Here is a 15,741-nt window from a genome sequence, read left to right as displayed (position 1 = left end):
ATGGCTGCATAAAATTGGACCAATCAAAATCCCGCCATGGGGTGCAGGGGAACTCCCAAGGCTCCAGCCCTCCATAAACGTTTATAGGCAGTTAATAATACCTATGGGGGAGGGCTCATGAGGACTCTCTCTCTCTCGCTCTAAAGATCTGTAGACAGTTGATGGCTGCTGGGGGAAGAGGAGCCGTTTTCTTTAAAGATGTAGCCACTGGTAAGGAGGCCTCTCGCCCATGTCCCTGTAAGCAACCCTGGTGGAATTCATTGCATAATCAAGATGAGAAACAGGGGTGGGGAGGACATGCAGGGGGGGAAAGGTGGTTCATTGGGAAGAGGATGGTTAGTGGGAGGAGGGCAAGAGGTTCGTGGAGGATGAAGTGATGGAAATACATCCAATACATGTACCAGAATATCATAACCAATCTCATCATGATGTATATCAGTACAGGTTAATAGAACAAAAATATAGAGGCAGACATGGCATCACACACCTGTAACCCTAGCACTTGGGAGGCAGAGGCAGGAGGGTCAGACATTCAAGGTTGGGGCTGGGAACTTGGCTCAGCAGGTACAAGCTTGCTACAGAAGCCTGGTGTCCTGAGTTCAGTCCCCCAGATCCCACGGTGGAAGGAAAGAGATGTGAATCCTGAAAGTTGTCCTCTGAGTGCCACGTGTGTGTCCACACACACATCATGAGAAAGAGAAACTCAAGGCCATCCTTGGTTACATAGGCAATTCGTGGCCAGCCTGGGATAATGAGACCCTGTCTCCAAAGGGGAAAGAAGTGCTCGCTCTGGCAGCACATATACTAAAATTGGAACGATCCAAAGATTAGCATGGCTCCTGTGCAAGGATGACACGCAAATTCATGAAGTGTTCCATATTTAAAGTAAATAAACAAACATATAATTTGTGTGCGATAATTCCTCATCGTGGAGGGGAAGCTTGAGTCCCCACCCTGGGTATGAGCTATGCCTTGACTTCCTAGGAATCCGGCAGGATAAGAGGGGAAAGGGCAACTTGATAGGGAGAAACCTGGCAAATACCATCCCAGAAGGTCACCAAGGTCAATGCCAACCCTCACTGTGAAGGGACAAGAGAACTCCACTCAGCTCACAACTGTGGTGGTGTGATTGTTCTAAGAGAAACAGCAGACAACCCCCTCCCCCACACCACCTGAGGACATCCTACCAGGTTCTCACCAGAGCTCCTTAACATGGCCAAGGGGAGTGAAGGGTGTCTAATTGTGTCATCCTGCATGAGTCCTGGACAAGAAGAGGACACTAGTTAGACAGTCAGGAGTTCTGAAGTATGGGCTTCATTGATCATGTCGTGTGTCGACCAGATGGGCCTCCTGTGGTCCCCTGATTTGATAACCTAAGATCTTGGTGCCACCCTGAGGTCTCTGTCAATGATACGATTGTTCCCAGGACACAGGCTGTAGATCAGGAGGAAGCACTCAGCCTTCCTGCCCCTGTCTCGCTTGCTGGGATCTCTGCAGGATGTGTGAAGCTGCAATGAAGAAGAATTTGATTTTCCAGACTTCCAAAGCAGCAAGAGGTACCCTCGGAGGGTGTAGTGGGTAGGGGACCCTGAAGCGAGCAGGCTTCCATGCAGTCCCCTGGATCTCTGGCCTGTGGGATGGAAGTTTACCACATACTGCAGGGGTGCAGAGCAGCTTTCAGGCCCAGCCCAGCCCAGCGATTAGGCCCAGGAGCTCTCCCCAGCACAGAAGCAGAGGAGGAGAAAGGAGATGGGGCTGTGGAAAGAGATGGAAAGAGGGGTTTCCGCCTGGGGACGCAGCACTGAAATCCAGCTGGGCCAGGTTAATCCTGTGGCCTGCCCAGGTCTGGTGGCTCCACAGGAACACCCCAGCTGTCTCTTCTGTCTTCTACCCATTCATCGTTTCCTGTACCTGCGTGTCTGCTTTGCGGGTTCGTCCACCCACCTAGCCACCTGCCAGCAATTCCTCCGTTCCTTCTTCATTGTGTGCTCACCCGCTGTCTCAGGCAGGGTTTCTGTTGCTCTGATGAAACACCACAACCAAAGCGTCTTGGGGAGGAAAGGGGTTACAGGGCTTACACTTCCTTACCATTGTTCATCACTGAAGGAAGTCTGGACAGGAACTCAAACAGGGCAGGAACCTGGAGGCAGGAGCTGATGCAGAGCCTGTGGAGGGGTGTTGCTTACTGACTTGCTCTCCATGGCTTGCTCAGCCTTTTTTCTTATAAAACCCAGGACCACCAGCCCAGGGATGGCACCATCTACAATGGACTGGGCCCTCACCCATCAATCATTAATTAAGAAAATGCCTTACACGTTTCTGTAAAGCCTGATCTTTACATTGTATTTTCTTATTCAAAAAATTTTATTTTATGTGCATTAGTGTTCTAATGTGTGTCTATGTGAGGGTGTCGGTGTCAGATCCCCTGAAACTGGAGTTACAGAGTTGTGAGCTACCATGTGAGTGTTGGGACTTGAACTCCGGGTCCTCTGAAAGAACAGCCAGTGGTTCCTAACTGCTGAGCCATCTCTCCAGCCTGGAGGCATTTTCTTTTCTCTTTTCTTTTTTGGAAGGCATTTTCTTAACTGAGATTTCTTCCTCTCAGATGGCTTTAGCTATGTTAAGTTGACATGAAACTGTCCAGCCACCCACCCTTCTCTAGCCATCTGCCTGTCCATTCATCCCCCCACTGAACTCCAATCCAGTATTTGCTGCTGGAGTACATCAGGACAAGTACAGACTCGGGGCGGGACTGGCATTTCCATGGGTGCCGAGTGGTTGGTTGTGTGTAGGAAAGTCACAGGAAGGGCAAGAAGAGTGAGAACCCGAACAGGGGCAGATGGTGACCAGAGGGACAAAACAGGACTGCCTGGTTCTTATGTTAGAAGGACAGCAACATCCCAGCACATGCTGTCCTGGCCAGCATGAACTATTTTTGTAATTTCTCAGTCTACAGGCTGTTAGTGGTGGTAGGACTGGAGTCGTCCTGACAGGAGCTGCAGCCTGGATTAAAAAGAATCCAAGAGTGCTTGTTAGGGCCGTCAGACCCGTCTGCCTCTCTGTAAAGTAAGTTCACAGAGCTGAAGAGATGGCCTAGTGATCGCTGCTCTTGCAGAAGACTTGGTTTGGTTCCCAGGACTCCATGGCAGCTCACAGCCAGCCTGTAACTCCAGTTCCTGGGGATCCAGCGCCCTCTTCTGGCCTTCCTGAGCAATAAACTACACCAGCTACACAGGCAAACATTCATACGTGTAAAATTTTTTTGTTGCTTTTCATGTGTATAGGTGTTTTGCCTGTGTTCATATCTGTGTACCACGTATGTGCCTGGTGCCCAAGAAGGGCAGAAGGGGTATGAGATTCCTGGAACTGGAGTTATAGATGGTTATGAGCTGCCATCTGGGGCAGGGAATTGAACTCAGGTCCTTTGTAAGAGCAACCAGTGCTCTTAACTGCTGAGCCATCTCTCCAGCCCAGATTTTTGTTTGTTTGTGTGTTTGAGACAAGGTTTCTCTGTGAAACCCTGGCTGTCCTGGAACTCATACTGTAGACTAGGCTAGCCTCAGATGCAGAGATCCACCTGCCTCTGTCTCCTGAATGCTGGAATTAAAGGAGTACGCCACCACAGCCCAACTTAAAATTTTTAAATCATCTTTCAAAAAGGATTCATAAACTGGAGGTCCAGGCCATTCTTTGAGGGTTTGTTTGGAAGGCTAGAGATAAGCACACATTCAACCTACTGTAGGCTTACTGCACTCTTGTGTGAGTACCCTGGACTACCCAGGTGTCTATGCTGCCCTGGGTACCAGAATGCCCCCGTCTCCCTTTCTTTCTTTTTTTTATTAATTATTTTTTATTTTATCTGCATTGGTGTTTTGTCTGCACGTATGTCTGTGTGAGGGTGTCAGATCTTGGAGTTACAGACAGTTGTTAGCTGCCATGTGGGCGCTGGAATTGAACCCGGGTCCTCTAGAAAAGAAGTCAGTGCTCCTAACTGCTGAGCTATCTCTCCGCTTCTCCTGTTCCTTTCTGCATGGTACTTTCTACTGCAGGCTCCCTTGCGCAAGAGCAGAGTTCTTTCAGCCTCCACTGGTGGTTTCTATGGACAGAAAGACTAAGGAACGGACACATTCATCCTTCAGCAGCCAGAAGATCTGGGAGCTGAAGTGACTTGGGCAGGACCCACGGTGAACACAGGTCCTTCTGGTTCCAAAGCTGCCTTCTTACTGGTTGGTGCAAGAGCTGGTGTCGTAGGCTCTCGGAGGTGGGGGATGGGAGAAACCGCAGCAGAGGGTTCATTGGCTTTCCGAGGCTAGAGTGGCCGGGTAGGAGGCAGGACTGAGCGGAAATAGCGTGGGATCTGTGACCCCTTTTGGAGTGCCGCAGTCAAAAGGGAAGACAAGAAGCTGGCCCAGGGGCCCACAGGATTTGAGGCTTGGGGTTGGGGAGGCTGCCAGTAGCCACACCCTGTTCTGTTTCCGTGGGCCAGAGGAGGTTTTCTCAAGGTGCTCAGCATTCTGCCTTCCCACGAGCTCACTCCTCAGTAGGCAGCCTGTTCCGTGTATCCCACCTGCATCTTAGCGCTAGCCAATTGGCTCTACCTTGGGCTGGGGAGGCCGCTGGCTGCAGGCATCTCCCCGACTATGGTACACCAAGAAGTTACTCCGCGGTCTGCCCCCTTGTGCAGTGGGACTGCTGGCCGCAATGCTTGCTGGGTCCTTACCACTGCGCTGGCACACGGTGAGAGCGCAGTGACTGATGGGCAGGGTGTCCGTTTCCCTTCCCACATGTCGTTTCTAGAGCCTCCTCTGTGTCACACTGGTGCCTACAGGATCCACAGATGAACAGGATATTCCTGACCTTAGAGAGCTCCCTAACGGGGCAGGAAGGCTAGGAGAGAAACCTGGGTGGGTTTTTTGTTTGTTTGTTTGTTTGTTTTGGGGGGGGGGTGAGTTGGTGGCTTTTTTAACTTTTGTGTGTGAGTGTGATTTTTATTGACAGTTTGTACTTGGAAATGTTGATGGAGAACAGTGTGACGCTTCTGTACATACGTGTATTGCGGAATAAGCAAATCAAGCCATTAACCTACTTCCTCCCGTTCTCGGCATTTCGATTTGGTGAGAACATTGAAAACCCGCTCTTGGCGTATGAAATTAGCGCAGCCACCTGGCAGGCAGTAGATGGTCAGGGCCTAGTCCTCCTGTCTAACCAGACCATGTTCTGACCCCTTCACCCAGTAATCCCTTTTGCTGGTGTAAGCCAATGAGCTGGGTCCTGGCATGGTGGAGTCCCAGGGCTCAGCCCTCCCGAGATGACACCCTCCAGAGGATGGAAGGAGGTGGGGGATACTAGGGCCTATGTCTGTTCCCACTGGCTGAGCCTCCTTTGGCCCTGCTCACTGTCCCAGGGATTGGACTGTGGTGTGGGTGTCTTGGAGCCCCTGACCCCAGCTGCACACTGTCAGCCATTTCCCCCCCTCCACCATCAGGATTGAACCCAGGGCCTTCAGCGTGCCAGGCAATAGCAGTGACATTGAGCTACACCCTCAGCCCTAAATTTTCATTTTTAACTGCTGCTGTGGCTGTTGTTACTGTGTGTGTGTGTGTGTGTGTGTGTGTGTGTGTGTGTACATGCCCGCGTGTGCATTCGTGCACTGCTGAGAACTTGGTCTACTACTGAGCTGTCCCCACCCTGTCTTCGGAGGTTTGCCCCTCACCCCTCTCCTACCCAAAGCTCATGGATTCTTCCCTTTCTGACAGGCTGTTATCCAGGTCACTGTTCTTGATGCTCAAGGGTTTCCTTTGCTTTGTTTTAGTGTAGAATCATAACATTTTGATGTTTTTATTTGATAAAATCTTTTCTAATTTATGGTGCTAAGGCTGGAAGCCATGGCATTTACCACAGACCCACATCCTAGCCCATCACTGCCTTGCTTTCGCTGTTGTTTTGAGACAGGGTCTCTTGTGACCCAACTGGCCTCAGACTGCAGCCAAGGATGACTTTGCCCTTCCAGTCTTCCTTTCTACACCTCCCAAGTGCTGGGATTACTGGCATGGGCCACAGATTCTGTTTAGGTGCTGTGGGCTGAACCCAGGGCTTTTGTATGCTGGGTGACAATCTACCAAATAAATCACACAGTTAGCCCCTCATTTCCCCTCCCCCCTTTTGGGGGGGTTTGAGACAGGGTTTCTCTATATGGCCTTGGCTGTTCTAGAACCACTCTGTAGACCATGCTGGTCTCGAACTCACAGAGATCCACCTGCTGGGGTTAAAGGCGTGCACCACCACCACCCACCTCTCATCAGTCTCTTTAAAAGAACTCCCTGAGGCTGGAACTATATCTCAGTAGTGTGTTTGCTAGCCTGTATGATACCTGGGGTGTGACCCCCAGCACCACAAAGGTGATAGTGGATGGAGAGAGAGAGAGAGAGAGAGAGAGAGAGAGAGAGAGAGAGAGAGAGAAGCTCTGACATTCTCTAACATTTATGTGATTTATGTTTATTTATAGACAAAGTCATGCTGTGTTGTTCAGGCTGACCATGAACTCACAATTCTCCTGCCTCAGCCTCCTGAGTGCTGAGATTATTGGTATGCACCACACTCCTGTTTCCATTAATATGTTTTAAAGTACATAGCTCTGTTTCAGGGTCTTTAATAAATATTATTTTTAACCCACTAACTTAGACAGAAAAATATTAAAAATTAGTATCTAGGAATTATACTTTTTTTTTTTTTGGTTTTTTGAGACAAGGTTTCTCTGTAACTTTGGAGCCTGTCCCGGAACTAGCTCTTGTAGAACAGGCTGGCCTCGAACTCACAGAGATCCGCCTGCCTCTGCCTCCCAAGTGCTGGGATTAAATGCATGCGCCACCACCGCCCGGCTGTGTTTATTTTTTTTTAAATTAATTTATTTTTCCTTTTTATGTGTATGGGTGTTTTACAGGCATGTCTATTCACCATGCACACATAATGCCTATAGAGTCCAGAAGAAGGCATCAGATCACCTGGGAGTTACAGGTGGTGTGAGCCACCATGTGGGTGCTGGGAATTGAACCCAGGACCTCTGGAAGAACAGCCAGTGCTTTTAACTGCTGAGCCATCTCTCCAGCCCCCATTGCTTGTTTACTTGTTGTTTTTGAGACAGGGTCTTGCTATGTATTCCTGATGGCCTCAAACTCACAGAGCCCCGCCTACCTGTCCAATAAGTGCTGGGGTTAACGGGGCGTGCGCCACCACATCTGGCCCCTTATTGGAGTAGGCTTTCTTTGGGGCCGCCAACCAGCTCCCAAATCATGACACAGAAACCTATTATTAGTTATGAATGCTCGACTTTAGCTTAGGCCCATCCTACCAGCTCTTGTAACTTATTTTAGCCTGTTTCTTTTCATCTATGCTTTGCCTCGGGGCTTTTTACCTTTCTCTCATTCTGTGTGTCCTACTCCTTGTCTGGCTGGCTGCTGCCTGCCTAGTTGTCTGGCTGTCTGGCTGTCTGGCTGGCTGGCGGTCTGGCTGGCTGACTGGCTGACTGGCTGACTGGCTGTCTGGCTGTCTGGTTGTCTGGCTGGCTGGCTGACTGACTGACTGGCTGTCTAGCTGCCTGCCTGCCTAGTTGTCTGGCTGTCTGGCTGTCTGGCTGGCTGTCTTGCTGACTGGCTGACTGTCTGGCTGGCTGGCTAGCTGTCTGACTGGCTGGCTGGCTGACTGGCTGGCTGGCTGGCTGGTTGTCTGGCTGGCTGGCTGACTGACTGGCTGTCTGTCTAGCTGGCTGACTGGCTGGCCCTGGACATCTCCCTCTTTTTCTCTCTCATTCTCCCTCTCTCTCTTCTCTCTTCTACTTATTCTCTCTGCCTGCCAGCCCTGCCTAACCCTCTATTGCCTACCTATTGACTGTTTAACTTTTTTTTTTTTTTTTGGTTTTTTGAGACAGGGTTTCTCTGTGGTTTTGGAGCCTGTCCTGGAACTAGCTCTTGTAGACCAGGCTGGTCTCCAACTCACAGAGATCCGCCTGCCTCTGCCTCCCGAGTGCTGGGATTAAAGGCGTGCGCCACCACCACCCGGCGACTGTTTAACTTTTTATTAGACCAATCAGGTGCTTTAGACAGGCAGAGCAACACGTCTTTACATCGTTAAACAAATGCAGCACAGATAAATGCAACACATCTTTGCCTAGTTAAACAAATATTCCACAACACACTTATTACTACTATTATTATTTAGTTATATGTTACTGGCATTTAGGAATATAGTTTATTTTTGCCAGTTTGTCTCCTATTTCATCACTAGTACGAATTCATTTATTCTAGTAATTCTCCAGTTGATTTTTTTGGATTTTCTAGGTAAACGCATCCTCTTCAAAGGTAGTTAATGCCTTTCTTTTGATATGCAAGACAGGATGAGCATGGGAGACATGTCCTTTGTGGCACGAGGAAGGGAGACATGTTGGGACATTGGCCACACGGCCCCAGCCAGAGTCAGGAGAGCAGGCTAGGCTAGGGTAGGGGACTGGGTGCTGCTACCACAGTGGCAGGCAGCGTTGGGCGGGAGGTGACAGTTACGGCTGAGGTTGGAGTTGATGTAGAGGGAAGGGGGTGGCAATAAGCAGTCAGGTGTCTTAGCTGCAGATCTGTTGAGACTTCAGCACACCAAACAAGATAACCAGGATAGAAGTGCACAGCAGAATGGACAGGTTGATGCTAGGCTTGGGTGTCAGGCTCTAGCCTTGGGTACAGAGTTGGCTGGCATCCAGAGCAGCCGTGGAGCCCAGATAGCTCCTTGCCCTCTGCAATGGTCTAGACTGTTGGTCGAGCCAGTAGGTGTGAGGGCTGGTGGGGGCCAGCGGAGTCAGGGCTTCGTCATTCTTTCCTTATCACGTGAAAAGCGGGGTGAGCCTGAGAGACGGCTCAGCAGGTAGACATTGCATGCGGGCCCCACAGCCCAAGTTTGATCCCTGGATTGTACAAGGTGGCAGGAGAGAGTTGACCTCTGACCTCCGCATCTACATTCATACACACGTACACTTTTTTACTGAGGTGACCATAACTTATCACCATTAAATGTCATGTTGGTAGTTGGCTTCTCCTGCCCTGGCCTTTTTTAGTTTTATGGAAGAGCAGAAAGCTCACTGTGGTAAATGACTTCTCAACAGCTACTAAATGATTTTTTGCCACAATTGCCGTTTTTCAGTTGACGCAGAGTTGGTGAGTCTGGAGTGGGGACATGTGTTTGTGTTTTCAGTATTTGACTGGTGATGTCAGTGGGATCTGCAATTCAGGGCGATCTTTGAATGTGTGTGCAATCCCAGACCAGAAAGAGTGACATAAGACCTTTTCTCAAACAAAACAAAACAAACTAAAACAAACAAGAAAGCAAAGAGGAAAGAGTTCTCTGAAAGCGCTCATCTCTGCTCCCGCACCTGAAGTCGGGGTTTGCCGGCCAGATGTGAGGTCCTGGCCTGGGAGCCCACAGGGCTCTGTGGCCCACACTCCCTAAGCAGGTAATTATTTCCTTTGGTCGCTCTCTGTGAGACCGAGCACTGTGTGTACCAAGGGTATGGCCAGCGTTAGTGAACACCTGAGTGAGTGATTAGACGAAGTGCCAGGGCCAGCCCAGAGACTGCCTGCTCGGTTTGGTCCTGTAAACGTGGGGTTTACAAGCTGTCTCCTCTGCTTCCCAGACACCAGTGAAGCTTTTGGGAGGCTGATGGCTGTTGGGGTCCATTACTTGAGGTCTGGGATTGGAGAGACCACAGTGGACTCTGAATTTTGCAACCTGCCAGATGTGTCCTCCAATCCATTAGCCTTGTCTGTGACATGGGGCTCCCCTCTGCAGATGTGGGGTGGCCACTGTGCACGTGAGCGAAAGAATGAGGACCACGCACTTGGCACAGGACAGGAGTGACATGTCCTAAGCCCCTTGTTCTGGGAGTGTAACTGTGGACACCATGGCCTTAGGTACTTTTAGAAGGGGCAGTAACACAGGATGGACTCAGACCCTTGGGGATGGGCCACAGTGGCGTTGCTTCTACAGATGCCAGCCATGTGACCCAAGGCGGCGGTGGTAGTAATGTGGCAGTGGCATGGCAGGTACAGGGTAGTGTGAATTGGTGGTATCACACAGAATGGTGGTGCTGCCACTCAGCATGGCAGGTGCACAGTAAATTGAATGGATGGTGTCACGCGTCACATAGATGATACAGAGCTCTTATGAGTTCTGGCTTCACTTTCTAACAGGTTGGTGTCAATTTGCCCTTGGTGTTCTCATCAGTGGAAATGGGCCTAATAATAGAAACTGCTCCATAGACTTGTGCAGCGTGTCTGGATTGACTCAGGTCATGCTCTTAGGAGTACCAGGCTCAGAGTAACTGTTTCTGTTGCCGACTATTATTGTGTCATTATTATCATTACTATGACTCTGGGGACCCCACTCTGGGGAGGTTGGTGTGGTGGGAGGGGCTGGTAGCAGGTGAGTTATTGCATACCCCAGAGGATGCCAGTCTTCCCTGGGGGAAGAGGATAGGTAGGGGTGATGGCACAGCCTTCTGCTGCTGCTGGGACTATTTCCCTCCCCACACCTAACTGCCCTGAAGTCAGCTCAGAAAACCTGAGTATGCTCAAAGACAGGGCCCTCAGAGGAGGCCAACCCTGCCACTCCCTGCCTGGCAGAGACCAGGAGCTGCTCAGCCCCGTTTGCTCTGTTTCCTCAGGATTTACAGAGGACCTTTGAACGCACAGATTGCAGGGTTTCCCTGCTGGCTGCCAGGCTGAGCAGATCTGAGTTGGGGTTTGTAGCATAGGGCTGTGCCTTCAGAGGGCCTGGACCTCAGTGCGTACCTCTCTCCCGGCCTGGAAGGCCTAAGGCTGTGCCCCAGGGTGTTAGAGGTGCTCCGTGGCTTTGTGTTTCCTGGTCCCTGGGACCTTGCTCTGGCCCCCCCCTGCTCTGCCCGCTTTGGGAGAGGAGATCTGAATTATGAATCAAGGTCTGAATCTTGTATGCGGCCTCTCACCCCATCTGGTGCTGCAGTATCTGCTGGAGAAGGGTTTGCATCTGCAGAGAGCCCTCGCTTGAACAGACCTGAGCTTTTCCTGGCCCCTAAGGAACTTCCCCAGCTGACTTCAGGGCCTTCTGCTATGGAGAAATGGTGGCAGCAATCAAGAGGCTGCTCTGGGTCCTGGCCCTGGTTCCCTGCAGCCATGCTTGGGAGTCCAGAACCACCAGCTTCTTCACTTAGGAAGTTGCTCGGTCACAGAGACCATCCAAAATCTGCCCTCCTGAGATGTGTGGGTGTAGTTTGGGTGGAGCTGCCCTAGGAATTGCTGGCAGTGGGTGATGGGCAGGTAGATTATATGTGCTCACTAAGGACTGGCAACCCCTCACCTGGATTCTGTCTCTACTGCCACAATGGCCTGCTTAGTGTCATGTGCAAAGGAGAACAGCTGTAAGGGGCAGTGCCCAGGACGTGGAAGGGAGAGGAAGCTCCATGAGCAGGGGCCGGAAGAAGCCAGTGTAAGGCTCTGACTGGCCTGTGTGTCTCACTCAGACTTACTAATCTGAGAAGGCGTGCATGTGTGTGCACGTGTGCGTGTGATGTACTTGTTTATGTGGATGTGTGCACACATGTGGAGACCCTGCATGCTGAAACCAGAGGTCATGTTCAGTATCTTTTCTCTGTCGCTCCTCACGTGTGTGTGTGTGTGTGTGTGTGTGTGTGTGTGTGTGTGTGTGTGCGTGTGTGTGTGTGGTATATTTCTTTTTCTAAGATGATTACCAGAGCGTTGTTGTTACGGAGAGAGGAGCAATAAAAGGACTGAGGGTGCGTTTCAGTTTACAGCTGGATTCTGAGCAGATAGTCTGCCGCGCTTCTCCTGCCCCGCTGTTCCTCCTGTTGGTGTCTAGTTATAGTCAGGGCTTATGTAAAAGCGGAAGATAATTAAAATTATCGAGGTGTATTCACATACACTGTCGGCAGAATACAGTCTCATCTTAAATCTCTTTACTCTTTTCCTAAAGATATTGTTTATTATTTGTGAATTTCGTGTGATATATTTTGATATTTACCTCCCCTTCCCCAGTCCCTCCCAGACCCACTCAACTATCTGCCCTCTTTTAAATATTTTATTATTATTATTTTTTTTTTTTAACCCACGGAGTCCAACTTGTGCCGTCCAAACACTCTCGTGTGGGGCCAGCTTTTGGAGTATCATTTACTTATGGGGGTCACACCTTTACGGAAAGCTCCCGCTCCAGGGTCCCATCTGGTGTCTCTTGCTGGTGGCTCCTCAGCTAAGGGTGGGGCTTGTCTCCCCTCCATGTTGGGTTTCTGTCTGACTTGCGCTCACGCAGGTCTTGGGCATGCTGTCACAGCCTCCGTGAGTTCATACCTGCAGCTTCCCTGTTGTGTGCAGAAAATGCTGTTTCCTCTGGTCACCCACTGCCTCTGGCTCTTACACTCTTTCCATCCCCACTTCCAAAATGACCCCTGAGCCTCAGGAGGAAGGGGTGTGACACCCATGTCCCATTTAGGGCTCAGCACTCTCCACTCTTAGTCTGTGCACCTTGACCGGTCCTGGGTCTCTGTGTTATTGTCATTTGCTACAAAAGCTACTTCTCAGACGAGGGAGAAAGATACGCTGACCTATGGGTGTAGCAGGGAGCCGTTAGGAGTAGGTTCAGAGGGCGCTGACCTATGGGTGTAGCAGTGAGCCGTTAGGAGTAGGTTCAGAGGGCACAGCCTTGCCCTCATCACCTCTAACCTCCCAAGTGCCCCAAAAACCCAGCTGACCTATGGGTGTAGCAGTGAGCTGTTAGGAGTAGGTTCAGAGGGCACAGCCTTGCCCTCATCACCTCTAACCTCCTTAGTGCCCCAAAAACCCAAGTAGCAGGCACGGATTGTACTCTTTTCTAGACTCAGCTTCAGAATTCAGGATAGGTCTATGAGTGCCAACTAGAGCTTTGTCAGTCCAAGGATGGCTGGGATTGTCATCTGCTAGGAGAAATTAGAAAGGCAGGTTTGGCCGGGTGGTGGCGCATGCCTTTAATTCCAGCACTTGGGAGGCAGAGGCAGGTGGATCTCTGGGTGTTTGAGGCCAGCCTGGTCTACAAGAGCTAGTTCCAGGACAGGCTTTAAAGCTACAGAGAAACCCTGTCTCAAAAAAAAAAAAAAAAAAAAAAAAAAAAAAAAAAAAAAAAAAAAAAAAAAAAAAAAAAAAAAAAAAAAAAAGAAAAGAAAAGACAGGCAGGCTCAAGAGGGCTGGGAATGTGGCTCAGCTGGTAGACGGCCAGACTAGCGTACACCAAGCCCTGTCTTTGATCCCCAGCATGGCATGAAGCCAGGCATGAGTGGTGCATGGTGGCATTACCCAGCACTCTACAGGTAGACACAAGATAAGAAGTTCAAGGCCAACCTTTGGCTACCTGAGAGCCTTCCTCACAAAGGGGGGGGGGATGCAGTCTGAGGCCACGGCCTTGCGGAGTGGGGGCCTCCACCCAGCCGAGAGGCCCAGCGTCTCCCACTCTCTGTTCTGTTGGCAGCTCGGAATGGAGGTTTCCATGTCTTCCCTGCCCACAGACAGACTAGGATTGGTGCTTGTGCCTTTGAGCCGTCACCCATCCCTGTGCCTTGTACCCAGCTGCCCGTACCCTGTGGCCCTCATAGCACACCTGGAGCCTGGTGGTGACTGCGTGACTGGGAGAAGAGGCTGTGTTTGTGGCCATGAGGACAGACAGACCTTCTCCTTCACATTCCACCTCTCCTTTCTAGCCCCACACGGCCTGGCAGCGCCTCTGGACTGTGGTAGTTCCATCGTGGTCTCTCTGCTTCCTCCCCTCTATCGTGAGTTTCCAGCACTTTCCTAGGTATAAGCCTGGGTCCCTGGGCCCCTGCTAATCCCTACCCTCACCCCCACCAGAGGGGATAGGGATTTTTCCGGCCCTTCTCCATGGCTGGCCTTCCCTGTCCTCCAGCTCCCAAAGTGACTGTTGGATCCCCAGCTGACTGGGACCACTAGAACCTGCCTAAGCTACTGTCCACCCTCCCATGTCTTCTGGTTCTACCCACCTTTTCTCTGAGCCCCTGGCATTGCCCATAGCTGCAAATTTGTGTCCATCCTTTTGGTCCAGCACAGCCACCTCAACTGGTTGTCCCCATGTGAAGTCCCCAGCCCTCTGGACTCTGCTTCGAGTTCCTGCTGTCAGGACTCAGGAACCATCTCTTCTTAAGGGTTACATTATGGTGGCTTCTGTCTTATTTACCCCTGAAATACTGTGAGTCTTCCCTTTTAAAAGAACTGCTTTGCCACTGCCACCGCCACCCTGCTTGAGTTTTAAGATGATCCACTTCCGTTTTTAAATTCAGCCGGCTGAAAAGGCTTGTGTAGAAGCGGGGGATTAGCCACCGGCATGTGGAGAGAGCTCTGCAGAGAGCGGCATCATGGCCTGGGCAGTTCTGCTTCTCTGGAGCCCGCATAGTTCTAAATTCCAGCCTATAATGAGGTGGAATCTGTCGTGAGGGTGAGTCATTTGTCTTTGCTCACACAGCTGGTGAACAGAAGAGGGGGGGATTCCAGCCCAGTTCTGTCTACCACAGAGACCAGGAATGACATATGGCCCAGACATGTGGGAGTGTGATCAGTCACCTAGATGCTTTTATGCTCTCCCAGAGACTGTTTTTATTTTACTCATAATGTACAGCAGGACATCCAGCCTTTCCCTGGGAGCTTCCTGGGAGCTTGTCATTCTCCCCCATGGGGCTGAAGAAATGTTTGCTGAAGGCAGGGACGGAGGACAGATACATGGAGAGGCAGTCCACTTCAGGGGCCACCACATTCCTGTCGTGGTCATACTATTCAGACACTAAACAAAGGCCTCGTGGGTGGCCAGAGGGACTTCCACTGTAGCAATTCAGATAGATGGAGGGGCTGCTGGTGACATTACAGAGTCTTGAAAAGGCTGTAGCTGTAGCTTAGATGAGGCTGCACTGCCCAGGACGGGGTAGCCATGGTGCCGGGTTTGGGCCATTGTACCAGGTCTCCTTTTTTGATATCTGATCCAACCATATATGTCTCAGTACTCCATGGTCCCTCTTTACTGTGCTCTAAATACCTTAACTTATGAAATTTCCTTCCGTCCCCATCTTCTTAACCAGCAGGTCCTTGGGGTGTGTGTGTGTGTGTGTGTGTGTGTGTGTGTGTGTGTGTGTGTGTGTGTGTTTGTGGGGATGGGGTTGTGCACACACGAATGTGCAGGCACCAGATCCTGTGCCTATGCAAGAGGCCAGAAGAGGAAGACAGACGGATAGCCTACTCTGTCACTCTTCCTTATTCCTTTGAGACAGGGTCTCTCACTGAACCTAGCGCTAGGCTGGTTGCCAGCAAGCCCCAGTGATCTCCCAACTCCATCCCCCACAGCACTGGGGGTGCACATAAAAGCCATACCCAGCTTTTTACAGCACAGTTGTTAGGCCCAAGCTCGGGTTCTCATGCGTATCCAGCAGGTGCTCTTACCCACTGAGCCATCTCTTTAGCTCAAAGAGAGTTCTTCATTAGGAACCCTCAGCTTTAGGAATCCCAAACCCCATACATGGTTCAAATGCTGAGAAAAGGGCCTGCATGCCTGCATGTATGTATGCATGTATATGCATATGTATGTTTGTATGTACATATGCATTATATATTGAGAAGGCAAGGGCCAAACGTAGGGCAGCTCAAGGGTTGCTTCCTTCATTGGCTCAGAGGCGTCATCTAGGACGAA

At 50.6% G+C, this 15,741-nt stretch overlaps 1 non-coding gene across 1 annotated transcript; it reads left to right on the top strand.

The window, feature by feature from the left end:
- Window positions 1–780: 780 nt before the first annotated feature.
- On the top strand, window positions 781–884 carry LOC113456433. Its single transcript, XR_003377244.1, has one exon. It is a non-coding gene; the product is annotated as a U6 spliceosomal RNA (small nuclear RNA).
- The last annotated feature ends 14,857 nt before the right edge of the window (window positions 885–15,741 follow it).

The sequence above is a fragment of the Microtus ochrogaster genome, chromosome 7, assembly GCF_000317375.1.
Source record: "Microtus ochrogaster isolate Prairie Vole_2 chromosome 7, MicOch1.0, whole genome shotgun sequence".
In the NCBI taxonomy this organism is placed as follows: Eukaryota; Metazoa; Chordata; class Mammalia; order Rodentia; family Cricetidae; genus Microtus; species Microtus ochrogaster.
This window is presented reverse-complemented; position numbering and strand designations above follow the sequence as displayed.